Source organism: Helianthus annuus, chromosome 9 (assembly GCF_002127325.2).
Source record: "Helianthus annuus cultivar XRQ/B chromosome 9, HanXRQr2.0-SUNRISE, whole genome shotgun sequence".
Classification (NCBI taxonomy): Eukaryota; Viridiplantae; Streptophyta; class Magnoliopsida; order Asterales; family Asteraceae; genus Helianthus; species Helianthus annuus.
Genome location: NC_035441.2, coordinates 134,544,174 through 134,569,158, shown reverse-complemented (window position 1 = coordinate 134,569,158; position 24,985 = coordinate 134,544,174).

The window sequence follows — 24,985 nt, the reverse complement described above, 5'->3', positions numbered from 1 at the left end:
AGTTTTCCAAAAGAAATGCAAAGAAATGTTAGAAAATGAAAAAGTTTTGAAAGAAAATGATGAAAAGCTGACACAAAAATGCAAAAGTTTAGAAAAAGAAAATGAGAGTTTGAAAGAAAAGGTTTCATAAATGTCTGAAGAGTGTCTACAAAAAGAAAATGCTTTCCAAGAAGTGAAAAAAGAGTATGATTCAATAAAACTTGCATATCATATTACAAAAGAGTCATATGAAGACATGAAGAGTTAAATGAAACTTGTTCAATCAAGATTGAAACATTGTTCCGAAACATCTAATACGCTTAAGCGACAGTATGAAATAAAACAACAAGTTGTAAATTCTTACATTGAAGATGTTGCTAAGCTTAAACGTAAAATAGCTGATTTAGAACAAGATAACAACAAGTTACACAGTTATCACGCTTCATCATATGTTCTTGAACGTATTTTCAACATATAACCGGATGATAAAGATTATGAGAAAAACAAGAAAGGTATTGGCTCAGAGTATCATCAGGTTCCACCACCGTTTGAGGAAAAATTCACGTTCTATGATGACGAAAAGGTGGAAAAAGCTTTCAACATGGTTGATCAATTGCCAGATAATATTGACGTAACCTATTCCAAATCTGATGATTCTAGTGATTCAGAGGTGGTAGGTAAGGTCGTTGAAAGTGTTTTGAAAGAAGAGTCTGTTGAAACAGGTAAATCTGAATCACAGGATGAAAATGAAGGTAGTTTTCATGAAGGATATCTGAAAAACTTAAAATCTGAGAAAAATGTGAATGATGATTCAAAAGGATTAGTTTATACCATGATTGGATCGGACAAATTATTCTCAGATCTTGAAGTCTCGATTCAGAATGTGATCTCAGAAAAGATTGATAAAGTGTTCAAGTTGATTGAAATTGAAAAATCCTAAATTGCAAAGTTTGCTGGAAAGAGTCACAAAACTTTTTATTACAAACCTAGTTTCAAGAAGAAAAACATGAAGGTTGGGTTGGGTTATAAAAAGAAATAGAATTGGAAAAGAAATGAAATGCCAAACTAACAGAAAAAGATGAACTTTGTTCACGGAACAAATTTCGAAGAAGAGAAAGAACTCCAATTTAGGCGACAGTCTAATGAAGAGTTCTATGCTCAAAAGAAGCAACTACAACAACAAGTTGAAAATATTTCAAAAATAACATGTTTTAAATGTGATCAAACTGGACATCTTGCTCGCAAGTGTCCAAATCTGAAACCTGTTGGTGTTGAGAAGAAAAAGAAGTCTGATGTTGTGAATCAGAAGTCAACCAAGTTTGACTCAAAGCAAACTTGGAAGCCGAAAATGTCAAAGACTGAATCACAACAAACATGGAAACCAGTGACACGCAGATTTAGAACAACACAAAGTTGGAAAACAACAGTTGATGCAACAAAACCAAACCAGTTTTGGAAACCAAAAGTTGTTCAAAATAAAAAATATTCAGAATGAATCACGTTTTTACAAAAGAAATGTTTCAAAAGGACAAGCTTGGGTGGAAAAGAAACAAAAGGCTTCTGTGAGTGATAATTGGAATGAAAATACATTTGAGAAAAATGATAAAGACTTTCCGAAGTTGAATGATTCTTATTGTGTGACAATACCCAAGGTCAAACAGGTCTGGGTTGCATTGTTCAAATGATCAAATTAGTTGAATGTGCAGGTGCTCCCGAAGGCAACTGAATATCAACTAGAGGAGTATCAGAGCAGTCTGGCACGAGAGGAGGAGGCTGCTGATCCCTGCAACTGAAACCGGGAGTTTGTTCATTTTTGTACACAAATAAACCATATTTCAAAAACCTTTAAAATTTAAAAATTTAAAAATTTAAAAACCAAAAATATGTTTTTAGTCTGTCAAAAATTGAAAAATAAAAAAAATATGTTTATCTAAAATTCAAAAATATGTTGATTGAACATGCCGAAACCCTTACGGCGGAACAAACATGATTAATTTCACAAGATTGAAAAACGGTTTTCAAACTGTCAAATATCAATGTGTTGTAAATCATGGGAGTATATTTTCTACAAAACAGAGCATGAGAAGCAGAAAATGGATGGCGAGACAAAGCTATCTACATCAGTTATCAAATTTTCTTTAAATGTTTTGAATTTTAGGGGGAGTAAGCATTGTCAGAAAATCCAAGAAAATCCAAAAACATTTGAAAATTTGAAAAAGCCAAAAACAATAGAAAATCAAAATGAGATTTGTGTAAAAAGAGGAAATGATAGTACATCAGTAGTCAATCACAGTACGCTAAAGAAATGGAAAGTTAAATGTGATAAACGGTCTCACTGATGATATGCCAGTAGGTTTTCACACGCTTAGTAGATTGTTTTCGAGATATAAACCTAAATATAAAATACTTGCTTATATCGTGGGGAACATCTCTCGGATATATGGGTAACCCCCGAAATCTTGTTTGAGAAATTTCCAGATTCTGAGATACTAGGTCTTTATACTGTTTGATATCTGGGGTATTATACATACTCTTCTGATATTGAAGAAGCAATGGCCTAGACTTCGTATAATACTTTACGCGCTTTAAAAGTTTACCCTCTGCATAAAAATTGAAAAATATCGAAAGATATGAATCAAATGCAGTTGTAAAGAAGATCCCCAAGGGGGACACACCTAAAGTCGAGCCTTCATTTTTTTGACTGAACGGAAGTTCATACCTGAGCTCTTAAGGTCTCGCACTAACCCAGAGAACAGATATCATTATTGTATATTCACCTGTAAGACTGAATCTAGGGAATTTTGATACGAGAGTATATTCTGAGGTGGGACACACGCATAAGTTAAGTGCTTAAAACACTAATTCGTATCTCGAATCAATTGAACTTTGTGTGAAAATTTAAGTGGATCAGTATACTGACAATCTAAGGTGCTGTTTGTTTTTTAAGAGGTAAAATGTCTGCAGTCTGCGGACCACATCTGCAGACATCTGTTGAAGAAGAGGTAAACCAAATGTCTGCAGTCTGCAAGAAGAAGACTGATTGTTTTTTTAACATATGTAGACTTCTAAAATAAACTGGTGGAGGTGGACTGACGGTGGTGGGTGGTGGACGGTGGTGGTGGTGGGTGGTGGATGGTGGTGGTGATGGACGGTGGCGGGTGGTGGGTGGTGGTGGGTGGTGGACGGTGGTGGTGGCGGCGGTGGTGGTGATGGTGGATGGACGGTGGTGGACGGTGGTGGTGGTGGGTGGTGGACGGTGGTGGTAGCGGTGGTGATGGTGGATGGATGGTGGTGGTGGACGGTGGTGGTGGGTGGTGGACGATGGTGGTGGCCGGTGGTGGTGGGTGGTGGACGGTGGTGGTGGGTGGTGGACAGTTGTGGTGGGTGGTGGACGGTGGTGGTGGTAGACGGTGGTGGTCGGTGGTGGTGGGTGGTGGCCGGTGGTGGTGGGTGGTGGCCGGTGGTGGTCGGTGGTGGTTGGTGGTGGTGTTTAACCATCTGTAGACCTTAGAAGATCTTAGAAGTGGTTGGACCAAATCTGCACCACGAAGACCTCGCGCAGACCTTTTTTAATGAAACGTCTTCGGAAAAACAAACAGTCTACACGTGACAATGTCTGCGTGTGGTCTGCGCCGCGCAGACAGAAGAGCCTGCGCAGACATTTTATCAAAAAACAAACAGCACCTAAGTGAATCGTTTAGAACTTAAAGTGTTTAAAGCTCAACGGTGCTAGTGATTTGTCATAAATTAATATGATCCCCTGACACGAACTCAAACAAAAATATTGTCTGTAAATATGTTTGTAAATATTTGTTTACTGCTTTACGTTTCAGAAAAATACAAAAAGACTTTGTTTCTACTTTATTTTCGACAACCAATGTCTGAAAGCTGAGTTTCAAAATCTGAGTATGCTGAACGTGTTTCTGAAAAATAAAACAAGTTCATTAATTTGAAACTTGAAGTTTTAAAATCAAAAATCAAAAACAGTTTGTGAAATCTCCAAGGTCATTAAGTTGGACTTGGATGATCAACTGTGAGGTTTTGGATTCTTTAAACTGTCAAATCCTTGAAGTCATTTGATCGGGGGAGAGAGCCAAAGTAATTCAGGAGAAATTCATATTGTCCTATCTGTGCTTAGAGCCAGGTTATCAATCCTGGATGTTCAAAACGTTTTCACTGTTAAATTTTTTAGATTTGCAAATGTTATGCCAGATTACGATCCCGATAGCCGAGTCTAAGGCAGAATCTGAAGACGAGCTCGACGCTAGGGGGAGCTTGTAACCGAAGAACCAGGTATCGATCCCAAAAGCATGGAAGCATAACGAAAGGGGGAGCCTGAAGAAAAGAGTCTAACCGAAAGGGGGGAGCAGCTGAAGCTGAAGACAGATCCACGAGGAGTCTGTTCGAGCAAGAGGGAGTCTATGATTGCTGAAGATGTCAAACCTTCAAGAAGACTCAGAGAGAGAGAGAGAAAAGACAAAATGCTACGAGATTGACTGCGGCAATATCCAAGGGGGAGTATGTGAGTGCATTTATGTATATCGCCTCTGCCAATCTAGTTCGTAGAAGAAATCAGAAGAAGTCATGGTTTTATAATGTAAAATATAGGGAAAAAAGGCAAGGTGACAAACTTGTAATTAAGGAGAACTTCCTTTAAGCCTTTACCTATAAATAGTGACCTTATGTTAGACATTAGAGACTTTTGCCATTTTGCAACTTTGGAGCTTTGAAGGTTAGAGAGAGAAACTAGAGAGAGAAAGTAGCAAAGGTGATTCATGGTGCTTGCATTCTGTCATATATTCTATAGAATCACAGATTATATACGTTCTTGTGTTCGGTCCACTCACGTGCACGGATTCCGCACGTCGCACATGTCGTTACGCAATCGTTCGAGAGTCGTTTACGGTCCTACAACGCATTCACATGTCTCGCTTAGTATGTGTCGACGTTAATGTTAGTGCATATGTCTGTTAACTTCGTCTTGTATCGAGTCATGTAACTAGATAGATAGACCAAGACGCGTTGTATGAAAGAAACGGGAAACAGGTCTGAACCAGCAACCTCATGCGAGGTGACCAGTTCGTGCGAAGTGGCCAGGTCGTGCGACCTGGGCCAGTTCGTGCGAAGTGGCCAGGTCGTGCGACCTGGGCCAGTTCGTGCGACCTGGGCCAGTTTGTGTGAGATGGTTCATGCGACCTGGCAATCCCTATAAATAGGAGGTCTTGGTTCTTCATTTGTAACATTCTGATTCCGGTAGCGAAGCTCTGCCGAAGTGTCACCAGCTCGTGTAAACGTTATCAAATCAATACAAGTGACAGTTAAATTTTTGATTTTTTGATGTTTTTGGATTTTTTATTTTATCATGTTTTTGGATTTTTCAAATTTTCAAAATTTTAATTTTTTTACTCCCTCTGAAATCAAAAATATGTTTCAATTTTTGATTTTCTGGGAAAGTATGAAAATAAACGCAATAAACTGTACAAATAAACTGAAAAACTGATGTGAATTGCTTCAATTCGCCATTCACTTGGCGTAAACAATCAGAACTCCCCCTGACAACAAACTATTTCCCAATTATGATTTCAAAACACTTAAGTTTGTTTTAATCAAAATGGTTTTTCTGGAAAATTAGTTTTGTTTGTCATTTCACAAACATGGGGTTTCATTCATCACTTAGTAAAAACACTTTTCATTTTCTTTAACCACTTGAAACAACTATCATCTGACATTTTTTCAAGAATAATACCACTTGTAGGAAAATTAAAACAAGTACAACTTAATGTCCTTGATTAACCACTTGTAAGTTCTTATCAACAATACTACTTGTAAGTCGAAATATCACAGTTGTCAGCTTGAGAAATTCACAACAAACATTTTTCAAGAATGATGCCGATTCATGCTCCACGATTACCAACTTGGGAGCTCCGGCAAGTCAGGTTTTTCAGTTAAAGAGATTCACCCAAGCCTGACGGTCCTTGGGTGATTCCGAGTCATCATCACTTGGTTTCTTTCCTTTCTTATTCTTTTCATAGAATTCCTTTGCCCCTTTGACCTTCCCGTCAACCATTTTTCCAAAAATATTTAGAACTTTAGGGTTAAAGGCTTATTCAACATCAAATTCTTTCTTTTCAGAAAAAAATTGATTTGAAATCTCAACTTTGCCAACTTTTTGTTTTAAGTTTCCGTTTGACAATGGTGGATAATTTGCATCATCCATTGTTGGAGCGGAATTATCACATTTTAGCTCAACTTGTGGCTCCTCTGACTTTGACGAGTCAGATTCATCGCCAGAAAGTGGCTCCTTTGCTTCCGAAGAAACAAATTCATCGCCAGAACTAACCTCTGGTTTCTTAACAACCCACTTGTGGTTGTTCAGATTCACTCTTCGTTTGTAAAAACGTTTTGAACTCTCACCAACCTCAAATTTTGAATTTTTGAACACTTTAAATTGTTCGGTTGGTGGTTCAGTTTTATCAACAATTTTTTCTTTTAGTTTAGAAGAAACTTCCTGTTTTGTGTTGGTTGCCTTTGGACAATTCCAGGCGATGTGACCAACTCTTTTGCATTGATAACAGGTTCTCATTTCCTTTTTCTGAGCAACATCATTCTTCATTCCCTCCTGCTTCTTAGCATGGAATTCTTTGTTCGTCTCCTTTCTGAACAAATTCTCTTTTTCTTCTTCAGAAGATGTTCCTGAAACAAATTTAGTATTTGGTTTAAAAAATTTCTCATTTTTATGATTTTCTGATGGAATGAAACCTAATCCTTTCTTTTTGAAATTACTGTTATGGTTTGGTTTCTTTTGATAACCAGAACCAGAACTGTAACGTTTTGTCTTGTTTAATCTTTGTTGAACTCTTGAAGTGTATTTTTTAGGTTTTTCAGTAAGATTTACATCTTTTATTTCAGAAATATTAATTTTTGTTAATTTGAAAACCTTTTTAATCATTTCAGTTTTAACACCTCTTATTGGAAATTCTTGATCAGAATATAATTTGTCGAAGTCATTCAAAGTATATGCTACTTTGAATGTTTCATCATTCAAATTATTTTTTGATATAAGAAAATCTTTATTGTAAACCCTTTTGACTTTTTCAACTATTGGACTTGAAGTGTCAAACTTTGACTTTGACTCTGACTCCTCGGTTTCATCTTTGTCTAACACATGATCCACCACTTTCTTAATCAACTCAGATTGTTGATCAGTGTCAGATGCAGTGAATGTGATGTCAATATTATCTGGCAATCCATCTGAAGGTTCAGATTCCCACTTTAAATTGGTTGCCTTTTTTACTCTTTCTGAATTAGGATTTCGTGGAGAATATCTTTCTTCAAGCGGCGGTGGACACTTTGTATAATTGGTACTAGGTTTCTTACCAGGATCCTTTACTTCAGATTTCTCTTCTTCAAACGCTTTCATGCCTTCTACTGTAGGGTAAATCCTGTCAATCACATAAGAAGCACATGAATAACTTTTCAATAACCTGTTTACCCTCTCAGTTTCTATCCTCCGAGTTTCCAATTTTGTTCAAGTTCAGCACATTTCTCAATGTACTGATTGATGATTTTCTGCTTCGTCATGAACGCTCCATTGAGTGTCTTCATCGCTATCTCTTGTTCACTGCTTGACTTGCTATATTGATTCATAGCTTTGTTTAAAACATCATAAGATTCTTTCAATCTGTTCATGTTATGAATCAATTTGTTGTTGTGCCTTTTCACAGTATCACAATTTTCACACTTCTCAGGCATCTTTTAGTGTCAGCTTCCTCTCAACCTTGAAAGCTAGACTTTCTTTAACCTGCTTCTTTACTTCTCGAACATTTTCTTCGGGTTTGATCTTTTGTTCAACAGTTGCTGCTTTATGATTCTTCTTTTTTGCAGCTTGTCTCTCTTTGATCTCTTCCATTTTACCTGCAAAATACAAATTATACCTATCAGGTGAAAATTCTCTTTTATAATATTCAAGTTTTCGAATTTCTTCACTATCATCATCACTCTCTTCATCTGATGAGTGATCAAGGATTGGAGCTTTTTCTGAAGCCTCTTCTGTTGAAACTGTTTCTTCTTCTTTCTTTTAAGGACAGAATTGCTGAGATTCGTAATAAGCATACGCTATTTCATATTCAGCAGTTGAATCTTCAAAAATTTGTGCAACAAATGCTTTAGTTCTGTTAGGATCATAATGATCCCAATTAAAACCTTCTGGAATTCTTTCATCTTCTTTGTTTTGGTCAAAAATCAAGCAAGGATAATGCAACCAAATCTTTGTTGTGAGGGATGATGCTTGAACTAATGAATGAATAATTTGCAAATGAAATGAACAATTGACACAAGGATTTATACGAGGAAAAAGCCCTTGATCAAGAGTTGATCTCCGACATAAAAAACCTCGGGTGATGGAAACTACCGACCACCAACTAAGATTAATAAAAGTTTAATAATATAAAAATTATACATAAAATATATGAAAGTATAAAAATCTTTAATTAAAACATGAACATACGAACATAAACGAACGCAAATGAACGAATGTTCACGAACACCTTACTGAACGTTCACGAACACAATTGAACGAACGAGACCTTTATTCATGTTCGTTTATTTAACTAATCGAACGGAATTTCTTGTTTATGTTCGTTCGTTTATTAAACGAACGAACATAAACGAACTTCCCGCCGAACAATTCACGAACTGTTCGCTGAACGTTCGGTTCGTTTAGAACCCTATTAAGGATCATACCTGAGAATCCAAGTTAGGATCCTATACCTATAATATTTGTTTTGGTCAAAAATCAGACGAGGATAATGCAACCAAACTCTTTGTTACGGGGTATGATGCTTGAATTGGTGAACAACAATGAGGATCACTTAGAAATAAATTGCACAAGAGACACAAAGATTTATACGAGGAAAAAGCCCTTGATCAATGAATGATCTTCCAATTAACCAATAATTGTTTACAACTTCGGATAATAGCGAGCTAGGTACAAGGATCACTATAGTGTGAAGTGCAGAAATTGTGTAAAATTGCTAAGTGTTTTGCTGTATGCTCAAGAGTGCGGTTGTACGAGTGTGTGTAGCCAAAATTAGCCAAGTGTTTTTAAAGCTAGCTCGCTACCCCTTTTAAAATAGAAGTTAACTATCCCAACAAACTGTCCACAATTCGTGCCATGCTCCCACGTTCTCCACAACGTCCATTTTCAGTCAAACACGTGCGAAATAACCGTGGAATATTCCTTAGTAACGTTGCCAAGACCAAGTCCAACTTATTACTCCTGCAAAACAATACGAAATTCAAAGTAAACAATCGTTAGTACAAGGATCCTTAGGGTGATCCATGATCCTGATCCTGAAGCACTTCTGAGGATCACTATCTGTCACAGAAGTAAGGATCACTAATAGGATAATAAGTGAGGATCATAGGTCATTAAAAAATCCTGCCCTAACAATATTCACAATCAGGATAACCAAAAGACAAACCTTAGTAGAAGGTAAGGATCAAGGATCCTTAGTTGTTTAACTTCAGAACCTGAAATGAAATAGAACTTGGGACTAAGCCAATATAAGAGAAGAGTTAGCAACTGGGACAAGCCCAACAACTCTGGGGATAAGCCTAATATATTAGGGACAAGCCCAAAAAACTGAGGACAAGCCCAAAGGATCTTGTGTAAACTAGAGTATGGCCCTTACTGGCGACTATCCAAACTTAGTGACATGAAAATGCCAAAACCTTAGCTAACGTGAAAACGTTAGAAACCTTAGGAACCGATGTATGGTACGTCTACCATTATACGTAGGATCCCGGATACAGCCAGTACAATGAAATTGTCAGCCCCTAAAGCGAGTACTGGTCCCATTGCCATGAACTGTACCAGGATCATCGTGCGCTACTGGCGATACCGGGGACAGGCCCAAAAGACTGGGGACTAGCCCAAAAAACTGGGGTCAAGCCCAAATAACTGGGGTCAAGCCCAAATAACTGGAGACTTCTGTGGATACTCAATCCTTAGTTAAGGATATATGAACCTTCTGCAAAACTCAGAATCAAGTGAAAGGAGGATAAAGGATCCAGGATCCTTCTCCTTACATACAGGATAATTAAAGAATGAAATAGTTTGAGATTAGATCATTACCAGAATGAGGATCATCTATCTTCTAAGGATCCTTCAAGGATATCGATCATGAAAATGGTTGAGGATTCTAGATCCTTACTACATGAAATATTTCTTCAGGTGGACAACATTCCAAGCTCTTGGTAGCAAATCACCTTCCATTGTTAGCAATCGATATGCCCCCTTTCGTGCCTCAGCTTCAATCAGGTAGGGACCTTCCCACTTTGGTGCCAACTTTCCATTAGCAGGATTTGTGGTATTTTGGAATGCTTTCCTCAACACCATATCACCAACTTGAAATTTCCTGATCCTGACATTCTTCTTGTAGGCTCCAGCCATCCTTTGTTGATAACTAGCCATTCTTATCCTTGCCAAATCCCTGAGTTCTTCTATAGTATCTGTTAGGGCAGGATTTTTTAATGACCTATGATCCTCATGTGTTATCCTATTAGTGATCCTTACTTCTGTGACAGATAGTGATCCTCAGAAGTGCTTCAGGATCAGGATCATGGATCACCCTAAGGATCCTTATTCTAACGATTGTTTACTTTGAATTTCGTGTTGTTTTGCAGGAGTAACAAGTTGGACTTGGTCTTGGCAACGTTACTAAGGAATATTCCACGGTTATTTCGTACGTGTTTGACTGGAAATGGACGTTGTGGAGAACGTGGGAGCATGGCACGAATTGCGGATAGTTTGTTAAGCTAGTTAACTTCTATTTTTAAAAGGGGTAGCGAGCTAGCTTTAAAAACACTTGGCTAATTTTGGCTACACACACTCGTACAGCAACACTCTTGAGCATACAACAAAACACTTAGCAATTTTACACATTTTCTGCACTTTACACTATAGTGATCCTTGTACCTAGCTCGCTATTATCCGAAGTTGTAAAAAATTATTGGTTAATTGGAAGTTGGTGATCGGTAGTTTCCATCACCTGAGGTTTTTTATGCCAGAGATCATTCATTGATCAAGGGCTTTTTCCTCGTACAAATCTTTGTGTCACTTGTGCAATTTACATTTAAGTGATCCTTATCGTTGTTCCTCAATTCAAGCATCATACCCCGTAACAAAGAGTTTGGTTGCATTATCCTCATCTGATTTTTGACCAAAACAGTTTGGCGCCCACCGTGGGGCAATTGGTGCTTCGTTCCTAAGAAGTTTTTCTGTTTGTGATCATTCCGGTTCATTGCATTCAAGTACATGGCTTCATCATCAAAGAATACTTCTACTGCAATGTCTGCGGTCAATTCATCTCAGGGCATTCCACATTTGCCTTCACCACCTGCTGGATCTCAGAAAAATGTTGAGAAGAAACCGACTCCCATTTTCTCAAAACCTCCAACTTCTTCTGCTTCTTATACTCCTACAACTAGTGACATGTTTACTTTGATTTTGCAGATGAAGGAGCATATACAGCAGCAGTATAAGACCAACGAAAGGATTCTCAAAGAAATCAGAGATCTCAAGAAACAAAAGAGATCGGCAGAGGATCATTCCCCACTGGTGCCCAAATCTTTGAATTTTGATACTCCGGTGATAACTTCTCAGCCTTCAGTGATTCCAGACGTTCAATATGTGGGAGGGCCAAAAGGAGTGCACTACGGATCAACAACAGTGACTCAGGCATCAGGTTCATACTTCCACCCAACAGGATCCCATCCTCAGCATATAGGATCCTTCACGAATTCAGGAGGATACCCAGGAGCGCAGCAGATTCAAGGGTTCTGGCCGTTTCAAGGATCATCCCAAGTTCAAGGATCCTCCTTTGTTCCAGGATCATCCCAGGTTCAAGGATCTTCCTTTGTTCCAGGATCATCCCAGGTTCAAGGATCCTCCTTTGTTCCAGGATCATCCCAGGTTCAAGGATCCTCCTTTGTCCCAGGATCATCCCAGGTTCAAGGATCCTCCTTTGTTCCAGGATCATCCCAGTTTCAAGGATCCTTCCAGATGCCGGGAACCTTAAGGAGTTTGCAAACAGGAAGTTCGGATGTCCATCAGGGAGATTTTATTCCAATGCAGACCATTGCTTCTACTGGTCCTTCGATCATCCCATAGTCTCAACAATATGGGTTCACATCCGGTGTTCCTAATTTGAACCCGGTTGGAGGTAACACTTTTAATAATTCTCTTACTACTAACCATGGATTCATGCAGGATACAGGTATCAATCATGCCATGGCTAGAGAATTGCAAAAGTTAAAGGATATGATATCAAGTGTTCCAGGAGTGGTCAAACCTATCCCGGAGATGGCAGATGGGATCCATAAGATATCTCGTTTTGCACCACCAATCATTGATGCTGAGATACCCAAGAGGTTCCACGTGCCAACCATGAAGTTGTATGATGGTTCAACGGATCCTGAAGAACACGTAGCACAATACAGGGAGAGGATAGGTTAAAGGAAGCATGTCTGTGCAAGGGATTTGGATCCACTCTTACTGGATCAGCTCTCAAATGGCTGCTAAGTCTTCCCGCCTACTCTATTACCTCATTTGCTAATCTAGTTAACCTATTTAATAATCAGTTTTCTTGTAGTAGAAAATTTGAACGTTTAACTAGTGATTTATATAGGATAACCCAGGGTCATAATGAATCATTAAGGGATTATATCACTGAATTTAGTAAAGAATCCTTAGACATTCCTAACCTGGATATAGCCACGGCTGTTGAGGCCTTTAAAATGGGATTGCTCAGGGATTCATTGTTCTATGATGATCTTGTTATGACACCATGCAGGAACCTAGACGAGGTAAGAACCCGGGCACTCAGGTTCATCCGGCTAGAGGATGATAAGAGGATCCAGGAGAGATTAGCAGGATCCTCAAAACAAGAAAAGCAAGGATCCTTGTTCAAGAACAACAAGTTCAGATCCTATAACAAAACTGATAACCAGAATGTGCATGTTGTTGATCAAGAAGAGGATGATGAGGATTATCCTCCAATTTCTGAATATTGTTTTTCTGTTGATAACAATGAACTAATCCTTGCGATGCAGAATTTAGGTGATAAAGCTAGATGGCCCAGGAAAAATGACAGACCAGCTGCAACCAAAGATAAATCAAAGTGGTGTGCATACCATGAAGATTTTGGGCATCTCACAGAAGAATGCATTCCACTGAGAAAAGAAATTGGATACTTGTTGAGCAAGGGGCACCTGAAAGAATTATTGGGGAGAAAAAAGTCATGGACTTAGGATCCTGAAAGGATCCCTGAGAAAGCTCCGCCCCCCAGCAGATGCACAAGTAATAAACTTTATTTCTGGAGGATCAGACATTTGTGGCACATCCTTCTCAGCAGCTAAAAGGCATGCAAAGGAAACCAAGATGGATAGTGGAGATAGACCCATTCGTACATCAAGTGTCTCTGAAGGAAAAGTCATAACTTTTGATAAGGATGATCGTGTTGATATCCAGGATCCTCATCATGATGGTTTGGTTATTACTCTCTTTATTTCTAACCATTTTGTTCGCAGGATCCTTATAGATGGAGGGAGCTATGTGAACATTATCCAGCTTGATGTTCTCAAGAAGATGAATATCCCTGAGTCCGATATCATACCCAGATCCTCTGTGCTCGTGGGATTCTGTGGCGAAACTAAGAATACTCTGGGGGACATTAAACTCCCAATATATATCGAAGGCCTACACTCTTATCAAAAATTTTGCGTTATTGACTGTTTATCTTGTTGTAATGTTATCCTTGGCAGGCCTTGGATACACGATATGAAGGCAGTCCCATCCACCTTCCATCAATGTGTGAAGCTCCCTAGTCCTTGGGGAATAGTGAAGATTTATAGTGATCAGCAGGAGGCTAAAAACTGTTACACTTCATCGATGAAACCAGCCTCAAAGTCAAGGGAACAATAGCAATCAAAGTATCCTCCAAGGGATGTCTTGGGGGCAAGAGAGCAGGATGTTGTAGAAATCCTCATGGATCCTGGTCATCCTGAATCCAAAATCTATATCGGGTCAGGGATCCTTGGCAAAATGAAAGAAGACCTCATATCCTTTCTCAAAAGGAGGAAAACTACCTTTGCATGGAAACATGAGGATATGACAGGTATATCTAAAGATATTATCACTCATAAACTTGGCATTGACAGGTCATTCAAACCAATCCATCAAAAAAGAAGGAAGTTTGCACCAGAAAGAAATGCCATTATCCAGGAAGAGGTAGAGAAATTGCTTTGAGCAGGTATGATTAGAGAGGTCAAGTATCCAAGATGGTTGGCCAATGTGGTTGTTGTTCAAAAGAAAAATGGAAAGTGGAGGGTATGTGTCGATTTCACAGATTTAAATAAGGCATGTCCCAAGGATCCTTTCCCATTACCCCACATTGACTCCATGGTGGATGCAACGGCGGGTCATGAACTGTTGACTTTTATGGATGCTTCATCTGGATTTCAACAAATTCAGATGGAATCATCTGATCAAGAGGATACGGCCTTTATGACTCCAACCGGTATATATTGTTATATTGCTATGCCATTTGGACTAAGGAATGCAGGTGCAACTTATCAAAGGCAGGTAAATATGATGTTCAAGGATCAGATTGGACAAACTATGGAGGTTTACATAGATGATATGGTGGTAAAATCCAGAAAGGCTGAGGATCACCTAAGGGACTTGGAGGAAGCATTCGATATCCTTAACAAATATAATATGAAACTTAATCCTTCAAAATGTCACTTTGGTGTTAAAGCAGGTAAATTCTTAGGATATATGGTGACAAAGAGAGGTATTGAAGCCAGCCCGGAACAAATCAAAGCTTTAGTGAATATCAAATCTCCTGCCAATGCTAAGGATGTCCAAAGGCTAACAGGCAGGATCGTGGCTTTGAACAGATTTATATCCAAATCTTCAGAGAAATGCAAGGAATTCTATGATATCCTGAGGAAGAACAAGAAATTTGAGTGGACTGAGAAGCATGAAAGTGCCTTAAAAGCTCTCAAGGATTACCTATCCTCAGCCTCGGCCTTGATGAAACCAGAAAAAGGAGATGTGCTATCCTTAATCTTGCAGTATCCTTAAAAGCAGTAAGTGCAGTCCTTGTTAAGGATCACGAAGGTACACAACATCCTGTCTATTATGTAAGTAAGAGTTTACTTGATGCCGAATCCAGGTATTCACACCTAGAAAAGCTTATCCTTGCTTTAATTATGGCATCTACTAAATTAAGACATTATTTTGAAACTCATGCTATTATTGTTAAAACTAATTTTCCAATTAAGAATGTCCTCAGGAAACCTGAAATGTCAGGAAGGATGGCTAAGTGGGCAGTGAAGCTTAGTGCATATGCTATAAGATATGAGCCTAGGACAGCCATTAAATCCCAAGCATTAGCTGACTTTGTGGCTGATTTCAGTAGTGATTTGCAAAAGGAAGCTGAGTTAGAAGTCCAGCAGCTAGAGGAGACCAAGGATCCTTGGATACTCTATACTGATGGATCCTCAAATATCAAAGGAACAGGGCTTGGAATACTACCAAAATCGCCACAGGGGGACATAATACCCCACTCTATAGCTTGTGAGTTCCAAACCACTAACAATGAGGCTGAATATGAAGCCTTGATAGCTGGTTTGCAAATTGCTAAGCATATGAGGATCATGTATCTTGAGGTACATGTAGATTCATTGCTAATCACTAATCACTTTAATGGATCCTATGCTGTTAAAGGTGAAAAACTAACCAAATATTTAGAGATAGTCAAAGAATTGGCACTCTGTTTTGTTTCCTTTAGTTTGACACAGGTACCAAGGGAAGAAAATACAGAAGCTGATGCACTGGCTAATTTAGGATCATCTTTGAAGATCCCGGAGGATATAAGTATCCCCATTATCCATATCCTGGCTCCTGCCATCGAGGATCATATGGCCATGGAAATAGGAGAGGATTCTGCAATTATCCCCAGTAAGGATACTCGATCTCATTCAGGATCAGGATCATGGATCCTGCCAATCATGAGATACTTACAACATGGAGAGATTCCTACAGGAGAAAACCCTAGAGCTTTCAAAGTTAAGGTATCTCAATTCACAATTTTAAATAATATGTTGTATAAGCGATCTCTTGCAGGACCATATTTAAGATGCATTGAGGATCCTGAAATCCAAGAAGTTTTAAAAGACTTCCATGAAGGAGATTGTGGAAACCACACCGGGGGCAGGGCATTATTCTCAAGGATCCCGAGGACAGGATACTACTGGCCAACTATGAAGAAAGATGCTGTGGAGTATGCTAAGAAGTGTGATCCTTGTCTGAGACACAGCAATATCCTTCACCAACCAGCTGAATTTTTGCATCCCATATCCTCCTCTTGGCCATTTATGAGATGGGGTATGGATATAGTTGGTAAGCTCCCTAAGGCACCTGGTGGAAAAGTGTTCATGCTTGCTATGACTGATTACTTCTCCAAGTGGATAGAGGCTGAAGCTTTTGTCCAAGTCAGAGAAAAGGAAGTTATATCCTTCATTAAAAGAAATATTATTACTAGATTTGGTATCCCTTCTGAAATTATATGTGATAATGGTTCCCAATTTATTGGGGGCGGAACTACTAACTTTTGTGACAGCTGGGGGATTAAGATGATAACATCAACACCAGTCCACCCACAAGCTAATGGTCAGGCAGAATCATCCAACAAGATCATCATCAACAATTTGAAGAAGAAGATTGGATCCAAAAAAGGGAAATGGGCAGAAGAACTACCTTATGTGCTTTGGGCTGATAGGACAACCCCCAAGAATGCTACAGGCCAGACTCCATTCTCTTTGGTATTTGGGGCAGAATCAGTGATCCCTACAGAAATGGTGGTTCCAACTGCTAGAACAAGTATCCGTGATCCTGAGGAAAATGATGAGAACTTGGTTCAAGACCTGGATACTATTGAAGAAATCAGGGATATGGCTAGGGTAAGGATGGCCAGTTATCAACAAAGAATGGCTGGTGTTTACAACAAAAATGTCAGGATTAAGAAGTTTCAAATTGGTGATATGGTGTTAAGAAAAGCATTTCAGAATACCACCAATCCTGCTGATGGAAAATTGGCACCAAAATGGGAAGGCCCTTATTTGATTGAAGCTGAGGCAGGAAAGGGGGCATATCGATTGCTGACCATGGAAGGTGATTTGCTACCAAGAGCTTGGAATGCTGTCCACTTGAAGAAATATTTCATGTGAACAGGATCCTCATAGAACAGATGATCCGTACATTATGGGTATCCTTGAAGGATCCTTAAAGCACCGATGATCCTTACTGTGGTAAACATCCTAATTTTGAACTATTTCATTCCCTTACTTTCTCACCTATGGATAAGGATCCTGCATCCTTTATCCGCTTCTCACGTGATTCTGAGTTTTGAAAGTTCAGATATCCTTAGCAAAATGTTGGTTATCCACAGAAGCAACCAGTCAATTGGGTTTGACCCCAGTTATTTGGGCTTGACCCCAGTTCCGCCTGTAGCGCATGATGATCCTGGTATAGTTCATGGCAGTGGGACCAGTACTCGCTTTAGGGGCTGATAATTCCATTGTACTGGCTATACCTAGGATCCTACGTATAATGGTAGCCGTACCATACATCCGTTCCTAAGGTTTCTAACGTTTTCACGTTAGCTAAGGTTTTGGCATTTTCATGCCACTAAGTTTGGATAGTCGCCAGTTAGGGCCATACTCCAGTTTACAAACGATCCTTGGGCTTGTCCCTAGTTATCCTTGGGCTTGTCCCCAGTTATCCTTGGGCTTGTCCCCAGTTGCTAACTTTTATCTTATATTGGCTTAGTCCCAAGTTATGTTGTATTTCAGGTCTTTGAAGTTAAACAACCAAGGATCCTTGATCCTTACTTCTCTCTCAGGTTTGTCTCATAGTTATCCTGGTTATGGTATTAAGGGTTAGGATCCTAACTTGGATCCTCAGGTATGATCCTTAACTATTTTAATTTTATTCATTGTTTATTTGAATAACCCTTGTATTTTGACAACTAAACTTGTGATCCTTAAAAATATACTACTTTTTGGGATTTTTCAACTATAGGATATTTGATCCTGGATCATATCCTAAATATTTTCAATCTAACTTATTCAAGATTTCTTATTTAGATAAGTATACATCAAAACAATTGAAAATTAAAAAAGACAAACAAGGATAACAACACAAGATAAGCCAAAAAAGATTATAGTTATTTTATTAACAAAGATTAAACCACCAAAACTTGTCAAGATTGCCAACCCCCACGTTTCTACCAGCAAAATGTGGCCCGTCCACATGGGTTGGCAACGGGTGTCCATTGTTTGTGCGGTCTTAGCATGCAGGTAATTAAAAGGCGGAAGGATCACAATGGCTTCATCCCCCAAACAGAGGATCCCTCCACCATTTGCAATCCTACATATTGTCTAAAGGATCCTGGATCCTTAACCCTAAAACTATTGTTCAAGTACAAACCGACAATTGTTCAACAAACTACCATCAAAACAAAAAAATTGGGCTCCGGCTATGTCTAGAAATGTCCATCATTGCCCAATCACGCTGCCTAAACCTTCGCTGCATCACCACCACCAGCTCCACTTGCTTCACCCCCATGATCCTTGCCACTGCTTCCAGCCTCAATCGTCAAGATCTCCTCAGCTTCCTCCTCATCGTCCAGCTCAGCCAACCTTGCCTTCCAGCCTACCACATCCCAGGTGCTCCTGTCAAAATCAGGATCCTGAGCTTCCGAGGCCATCTGCAGTTTGGTCTTATACATCGCTATGGCGGCAGAGACTTTGGCATCCTCGGTGATCTCGTGCTTTTCATAGTCAGCATTGATCAACACCTTAGCCGTCTCGTTTTTGGCATTCTGGAGATCCTTCTGGAGGTCGGCAATCTTGAGATCCTTAAGCAGTGCAACCTGTTGGAGGTCAGCAATCTTCCTATCCTGATCCTCAACGTTGCCCACGTAATCCTCAATCTCAGCAAATTTCTGCAAAGAGGATAAAGGATAGTTCAAGCCCAGGTGATCCTCAAACAAGCAGGATATACGAGCAGGGACAGTGATCCTTACCTCATTGAAGTACTCAAGGAATTGTTGGCGGATCAAGGGCAGACCTTGCAGATCCTCAGCTTCAGAGGCTTTTCTTTTCTTGCTCCCCTTCCCTTGGAAGATGCCTTGGGGATTGAAGCAGTTGGGCTAGCAGGAGTCTTCTTCTTGGAGGATCTGACATTGGCGAGATCAGTGACACTGAATTTGGAGGCAGACTTTGAGGATTTTCCAGCACCTTCACAAACAAAACGAGATAAGTATCCTTATCCTACTTATATTTAACTGTTTATTAGAATTTTTAAACAGGATACTTACTTGACATCGTGACAGAACCTGAGGATACCTCTTGTGAATCCTGGGTGGTTGTCTTGAATGATCTTATTTCAGGATTGAGTCTTCTAAAGGCAGCAAGCCTCTCTTTGGCAGCGGGAGACAGTTTGAGGTGTGAGACGGTAACAGCTGCATAACAAAGAACAAAAGGGTGTTAGTAATCCTCATACAAAAGGAGACTGTCTGGTGATCCTTCTCAGGATCCTCTATCCTACCATGGGTGGCCCATTTTCTTGGTAGATCCTCTCCGTTGGGGATAGTATCTCTTCTGACAAAGAAGAAACGCCGTTTCCAGTTGGTGTCGTTCTTGGTGGCTTTAAAGATTGGGTGTTCTTCACTAGGACTACGTTTGAAGAAGTATCAGTGGGATCCAAAGGTAGTGAGATCATACATCTCGCCCAGCTCTGACATTCCTAGGTCAATCCCCTCCTGCTCAATGATCCTTTCAAGGGTATACAAAACCCTCCAGATCATTGGCATGGCTTGGATATAAGAGATGCCAGTAAGAGAAAAGAAGGACTGGGTAAAGGCCGGGAAAGGATAGGTGTATCCTATGGTGAACGGAGTAACAGGGAAGGCAACCCATGTTTCAGAAATGTGATCGCTCAGGGCAGTGGGATCGAAGGATTTAAATACGGTATCCGCAGGGAAGCAATAGCGGATCCTATCGATCTGAGGATCAGAAAAACAGCAGCATTCCTTTATGGAATCTTTGATGATTCCTTGACCTTTGAGAGGGCTGTTCTTCTTGAGATCCTTGGCAGGAGAATTTCGGAACATCATACTTGACGGTGGTAAAGAAAGAAAAACAGAGTAAGAGAAAGGAAAAGAAGAAGGAAAGAGGATTACCTGGTTGATCTTCCAATACGAATATAAAGGGAGTTCTCTTGAGTTTAAATGCTAATCGATCCCTATCTCTATCTCTTATTTATAATCATGATCTTGCAGGCATGTCACTTCGGTGACGTCAAAAGGGTAACGGCTAGTTCGATATTAACGGCTATAAATCCGTTAGTTAGTTGCAGATAAGATCAACAAAATACAACTCATATATGTTACATAATTACTCCTTATATTTTGGGGGCAATTGTTAGGGCAGGATTTTTTAATGACCTATGATCCTCATGTGTTATCCTATTAGTGATCCTTACTTCTGTGACAGATAGTGATCCTCAGAAGTGCTTCAGGATCAGGATCATGGATCACCCTAAGGATCCTTATTCTAACGATTGTTTACTTTGAATTTCGTATTGTTTTGCAGGAGTAACAAGTTGGACTTGGTCTTGGCAACGTTACTAAGGAATATTCCACGGTTATTTCGCACGTGTTTGACTGGAAATGGACGTTGTGGAGAACGTGGGAGCATGGCACGAATTGCAGATAGTTTGTTAAGCTAGTTAACTTCTATTTTTAAAAGGGGTAGCGAGCTAGCTTTAAAAACACTTGGCTAATTTTGGCTACACACACTCGTACAGCAACACTCTTGAGCATACAGCAAAACACTTAGCAATTTTACACAATTTCTGCACTTCACACTATAGTGATCCTTGTACCTAGCTCGCTATTATCCGAAGTTGTAAACAATTATTGGTTAATTGGAAGTTGGTGATCGGTAGTTTCCATCACCCGAGGTTTTTTATGCCGGAGATCATTCATTGATCAAGGGCTTTTTCCTCGTACAAATCTCTGTGTCACTTGTGCAATTTACATTTAAGTGATCCTTATCGTTGTTCCTCAATTCAAGCATCATACCCCGTAACAAAGAGTTTGGTTGCATTATCCTCATCTGATTTTTGACCAAAACAGTATCCAGGTCTTGAACCAAGTTTTCAGCATTTCCTTCAGGATCACGGATACTTGTCCTTGCAGTAGGAACCACCAACTCTGTAGGGATCACTGATTCTGCTCCAAATACCAAAGAAAATGGAGTTTGACCAGTGGCATTCTTAGGAGTTGTCCTGTCAGCCCAAAGTACATAAGGTAGTTCTTCTGCCCATTTTCCTTTTTTGGATCCAAGCTTCTTCTTCAGGCTGTTGATGATGATCTTGTTGGATGATTCTGCTAGACCATTAGCTTGTGGGTGGACTAGTGTTGATTTTTTTGGTCAAAAATCAAGCTAAGATAATGCAACCAAATCTTTAGATGTGAGGTGTGATGCTTGAACCAATGAACAATATTAAGGATCACTCAGAAATGTAATGAACAAGTGACACAATGATTTATACGAGGAAAAAGCCCTTGATCAAGAGTTGATAAAAAACCTCGGGTGATGGAAACTACCGATCACCAACTTAGATTAAACAAAATGTGTTACAACTTCGGATGATAGCGAGCTTGTTACAAGGATCACTAGAGTGAAATGTGCAAAAGAAAGTGTGTAATCGCCAAGTAGTGTTTGAGAGCTGTCTGAGAGCTGTTAAGAATGTGTGTGTATGCCGAAAATAGCCAAGTGTTCTAATCAAGCTCGCTATCCCCTTTTAAATTTAGCAAAATATCTAAAATAAATAACTATCCGCAATTTGTGCACTCTCCCCACGATCTCCATAACGTTCACCATGGTCAAACACGTGCGGAATAAAAGAGAATATGCTCCAGGAATATCGCCATGACCAAGTCCAAGCACGTACTCCTGCAAAACAATTCCATATTCAAAGCAGACAATCGTTGGTGTAAGGATCACTATGATGATCCTGGATCATGATCCTTCAATACTCTCTGAGGATCCTAAACTCAAACATAATTAAGGAACCTTAAACCCAACAGCAATTGAGGATCACTGATCATTGGAAAATCATCCCCTAACAATTGCCCCCAAAATATAAGGAGTAAAAATGTAAATAAACGAGTTATATTTTCTCGTTCTTATCCGCGACAAACCAACGGATAAATAGCCGTTGTAATCGGACTAGCCGTTACCAATCTGACGTCACTGAGGTGACTGCCCTGCAAGATCATGATTATAAATTGAAGTTAGTGTTAGGGGAGGATTTTCTAATAATTAGTGATCCTTACTTATTATCCTGACAAGTGATCCTTACTTCTGTGACAGATAGTGATCCTTAGAAGAGCTTCAGGATCAGGATCATGGATCACCTTAAGGATCCTCATACTAACGATTGGCTGTTTGTATTTCGTATTATTTTGCAGGAGTATTGAGCTTGACTTGGTCTTGGCAACGTTACTATGGAATATTCCCCGGGTATCTCGCACTCATTTGAACGAAAATGGACGTTGTGGAGAACGTGGGAGAATGGCATGAAAGTCGGGCAGTTAGTTAGCTTAGTTTAGCTTTCATATTTAAAGGGGTGACGAGCTAAAATTAGAACACTTAGCCATTTTTGCTTACACACACTTTCGTACAGTTGCAGTCACAAAGCTCTCAGCAAACACTTAGCGTTTCTCACACTTTTACACGTTTAAGCATAGTGATCCTTGTACTTAGCTCGTCACTATCCGAAGTTGTAAACTTTAATTGATTTATTTGAGCTTGGTGATCGGTAGTTTCCATCACCCGAGGTTTTTTATGCCGGAGATCATTCATTGATCAAGGGCTTTTTCCTCGTATAAATCCTTGTGTTGTTCGTGCAATTTATATCATAGTGATCCTTATCATAGTTCTTCATTTCAAGCATCATTCCCCGTAACTTGGAGTTTGGTTGCATTATCCTAGTGTGATTTTTGACCAAAACAGTTTGGCGCCCACCGTGGGGCAATTGGTGCTTCATTTATAAGAAAGTTTTCTGTTGGTGATCATTCCGGTTCATTGCATACGAATACATGGCTTCATCAGTGAAGAATACCTCTACGGCAATGTCTGCGGTCAATTCGTCTCAGGGCATTCCACCTTTGCCTCCACCACCTGCTGGATCTCAGAAAATTGCTGAGAAGAAACCGACTCCTATTTTCTCTAAACCTCCAACTTCTTCTGCTTCTTCTACTCCCACTACTAGTGACATGTTTACCTTGATTTTGCAGATGAGAGATCACATACAGCAACAGGACAAGACCAATGACAGGATCCTCAAAGAAATCGGAGATCTCAAGAAACAAAAGAAAGCGGCAGAGGATCATTCCCCACTGCTGCCCAGATCTTTGAATTTTGATACTCCGGTGATTACCTCTCAGCCTTCGGTGATTCCAGACGTTCAGTATGTGGGTGGACCAAAAGGAGTGCACTACGGATCAACAGTACTGACTCAGGCATCAGGTTCATATTTCCAGCCAGCAGGATCCTATCCTCAGCATATGGGATCTTTCATGAGTTCAGGAGCCTACTCAGGAGCGCAGCAGGTTCAAGGATCCTCCTTTGTTCCAGGATCGTCCCAGGTTCAAGGATCCTCTATTGTTCCAGGATCGTCCCAGGTTCAAGGATCCTCCTTTGTTCCAGGATCATCCCAGGTTCAAGGATCCGCCTTTGTTCCATGATCATCCCAGGTTCAAGGATCCTCCTTTGCTCCAGGATCATCCCAGGTTCAAGGATCCTCCTTTGTTCCAGGATCATCCCAGGTTCAAGGATCCTCCTTTGTTCCAGGATCATCCCAGGTTCAAGGATCCTCCTTTGTTCCAGGATCATCCCAGTTTCAGGGATCCTTCCAGATGCCAGGATCCTTGAGGAGTTTGCAAACAGGAAGTTCAGATGTCCATCAGGGAGATTTTATTCCAATGCAGACCATTGCTTCCACTGGTCCCTCCATCATTCCAGAGTCCCAGCAATATGGATTCACATCCAGTGTTCCTAACCTGAACCCAATGGGAGGTAACACTTTTAACAATTCTCTTACCACTAACCATGGATTCATGCAGGATGCAGGTATTAACCATGCTATGGCCAGAGAGTTGCAAAAACTGAAGGATATGATATCAAGTGTTCCAGGAGTGGTCAAACCTATCCCGGAGATTGCAGATGGAAGCCATAAGATATCTCGTTTTGCACCACCAATCTGTGATGCTGAGATACCCAAAAGGTTCCATGTTCCAACTATGAAGCTGTATGATGGTTCGACGGATCCTGAGGAACACATAGCACAATACAGGGAGAGTATGGAGATCAATCCAATTCCAGAAAGGTTAAAGGAAGCATGCCTATGCAAGGGATTTGGATCCACTCTTACTGGATCAGCTCTCAAGTGGCTGCTAAGTCTTCCCCCTTACTCTATTACCTCATTTGCTAATCTAGTTATCTTATTCAATAATCAGTTTTCTTGTAGTAGAAAATTTGAACGATTAACTAGTGATTTATATAGGATAACTCAGGGTCATAATGAATCATTAAGGGATTACATAACCAAATTTAGTAAAGAATCCTTAGACATTCCCAACTTGGATATAGCCACGGCTGTTGAGGCCTTCAAAATGGGATTGCTTAGGGATTCATTGTTCTATGATGATCTTGTTATGACACCATGCAGGAACCTAGATGAGGTAAGGACCCGGGCACTCAGGTTCATCCGGCTAGATGATGATAAGAGGATCCAGGAGAGATTAGCAGGATCCTCAAAACAAGAAAAGCAAGGATCCTCGTTCAAGAACAACAAAATCAAATC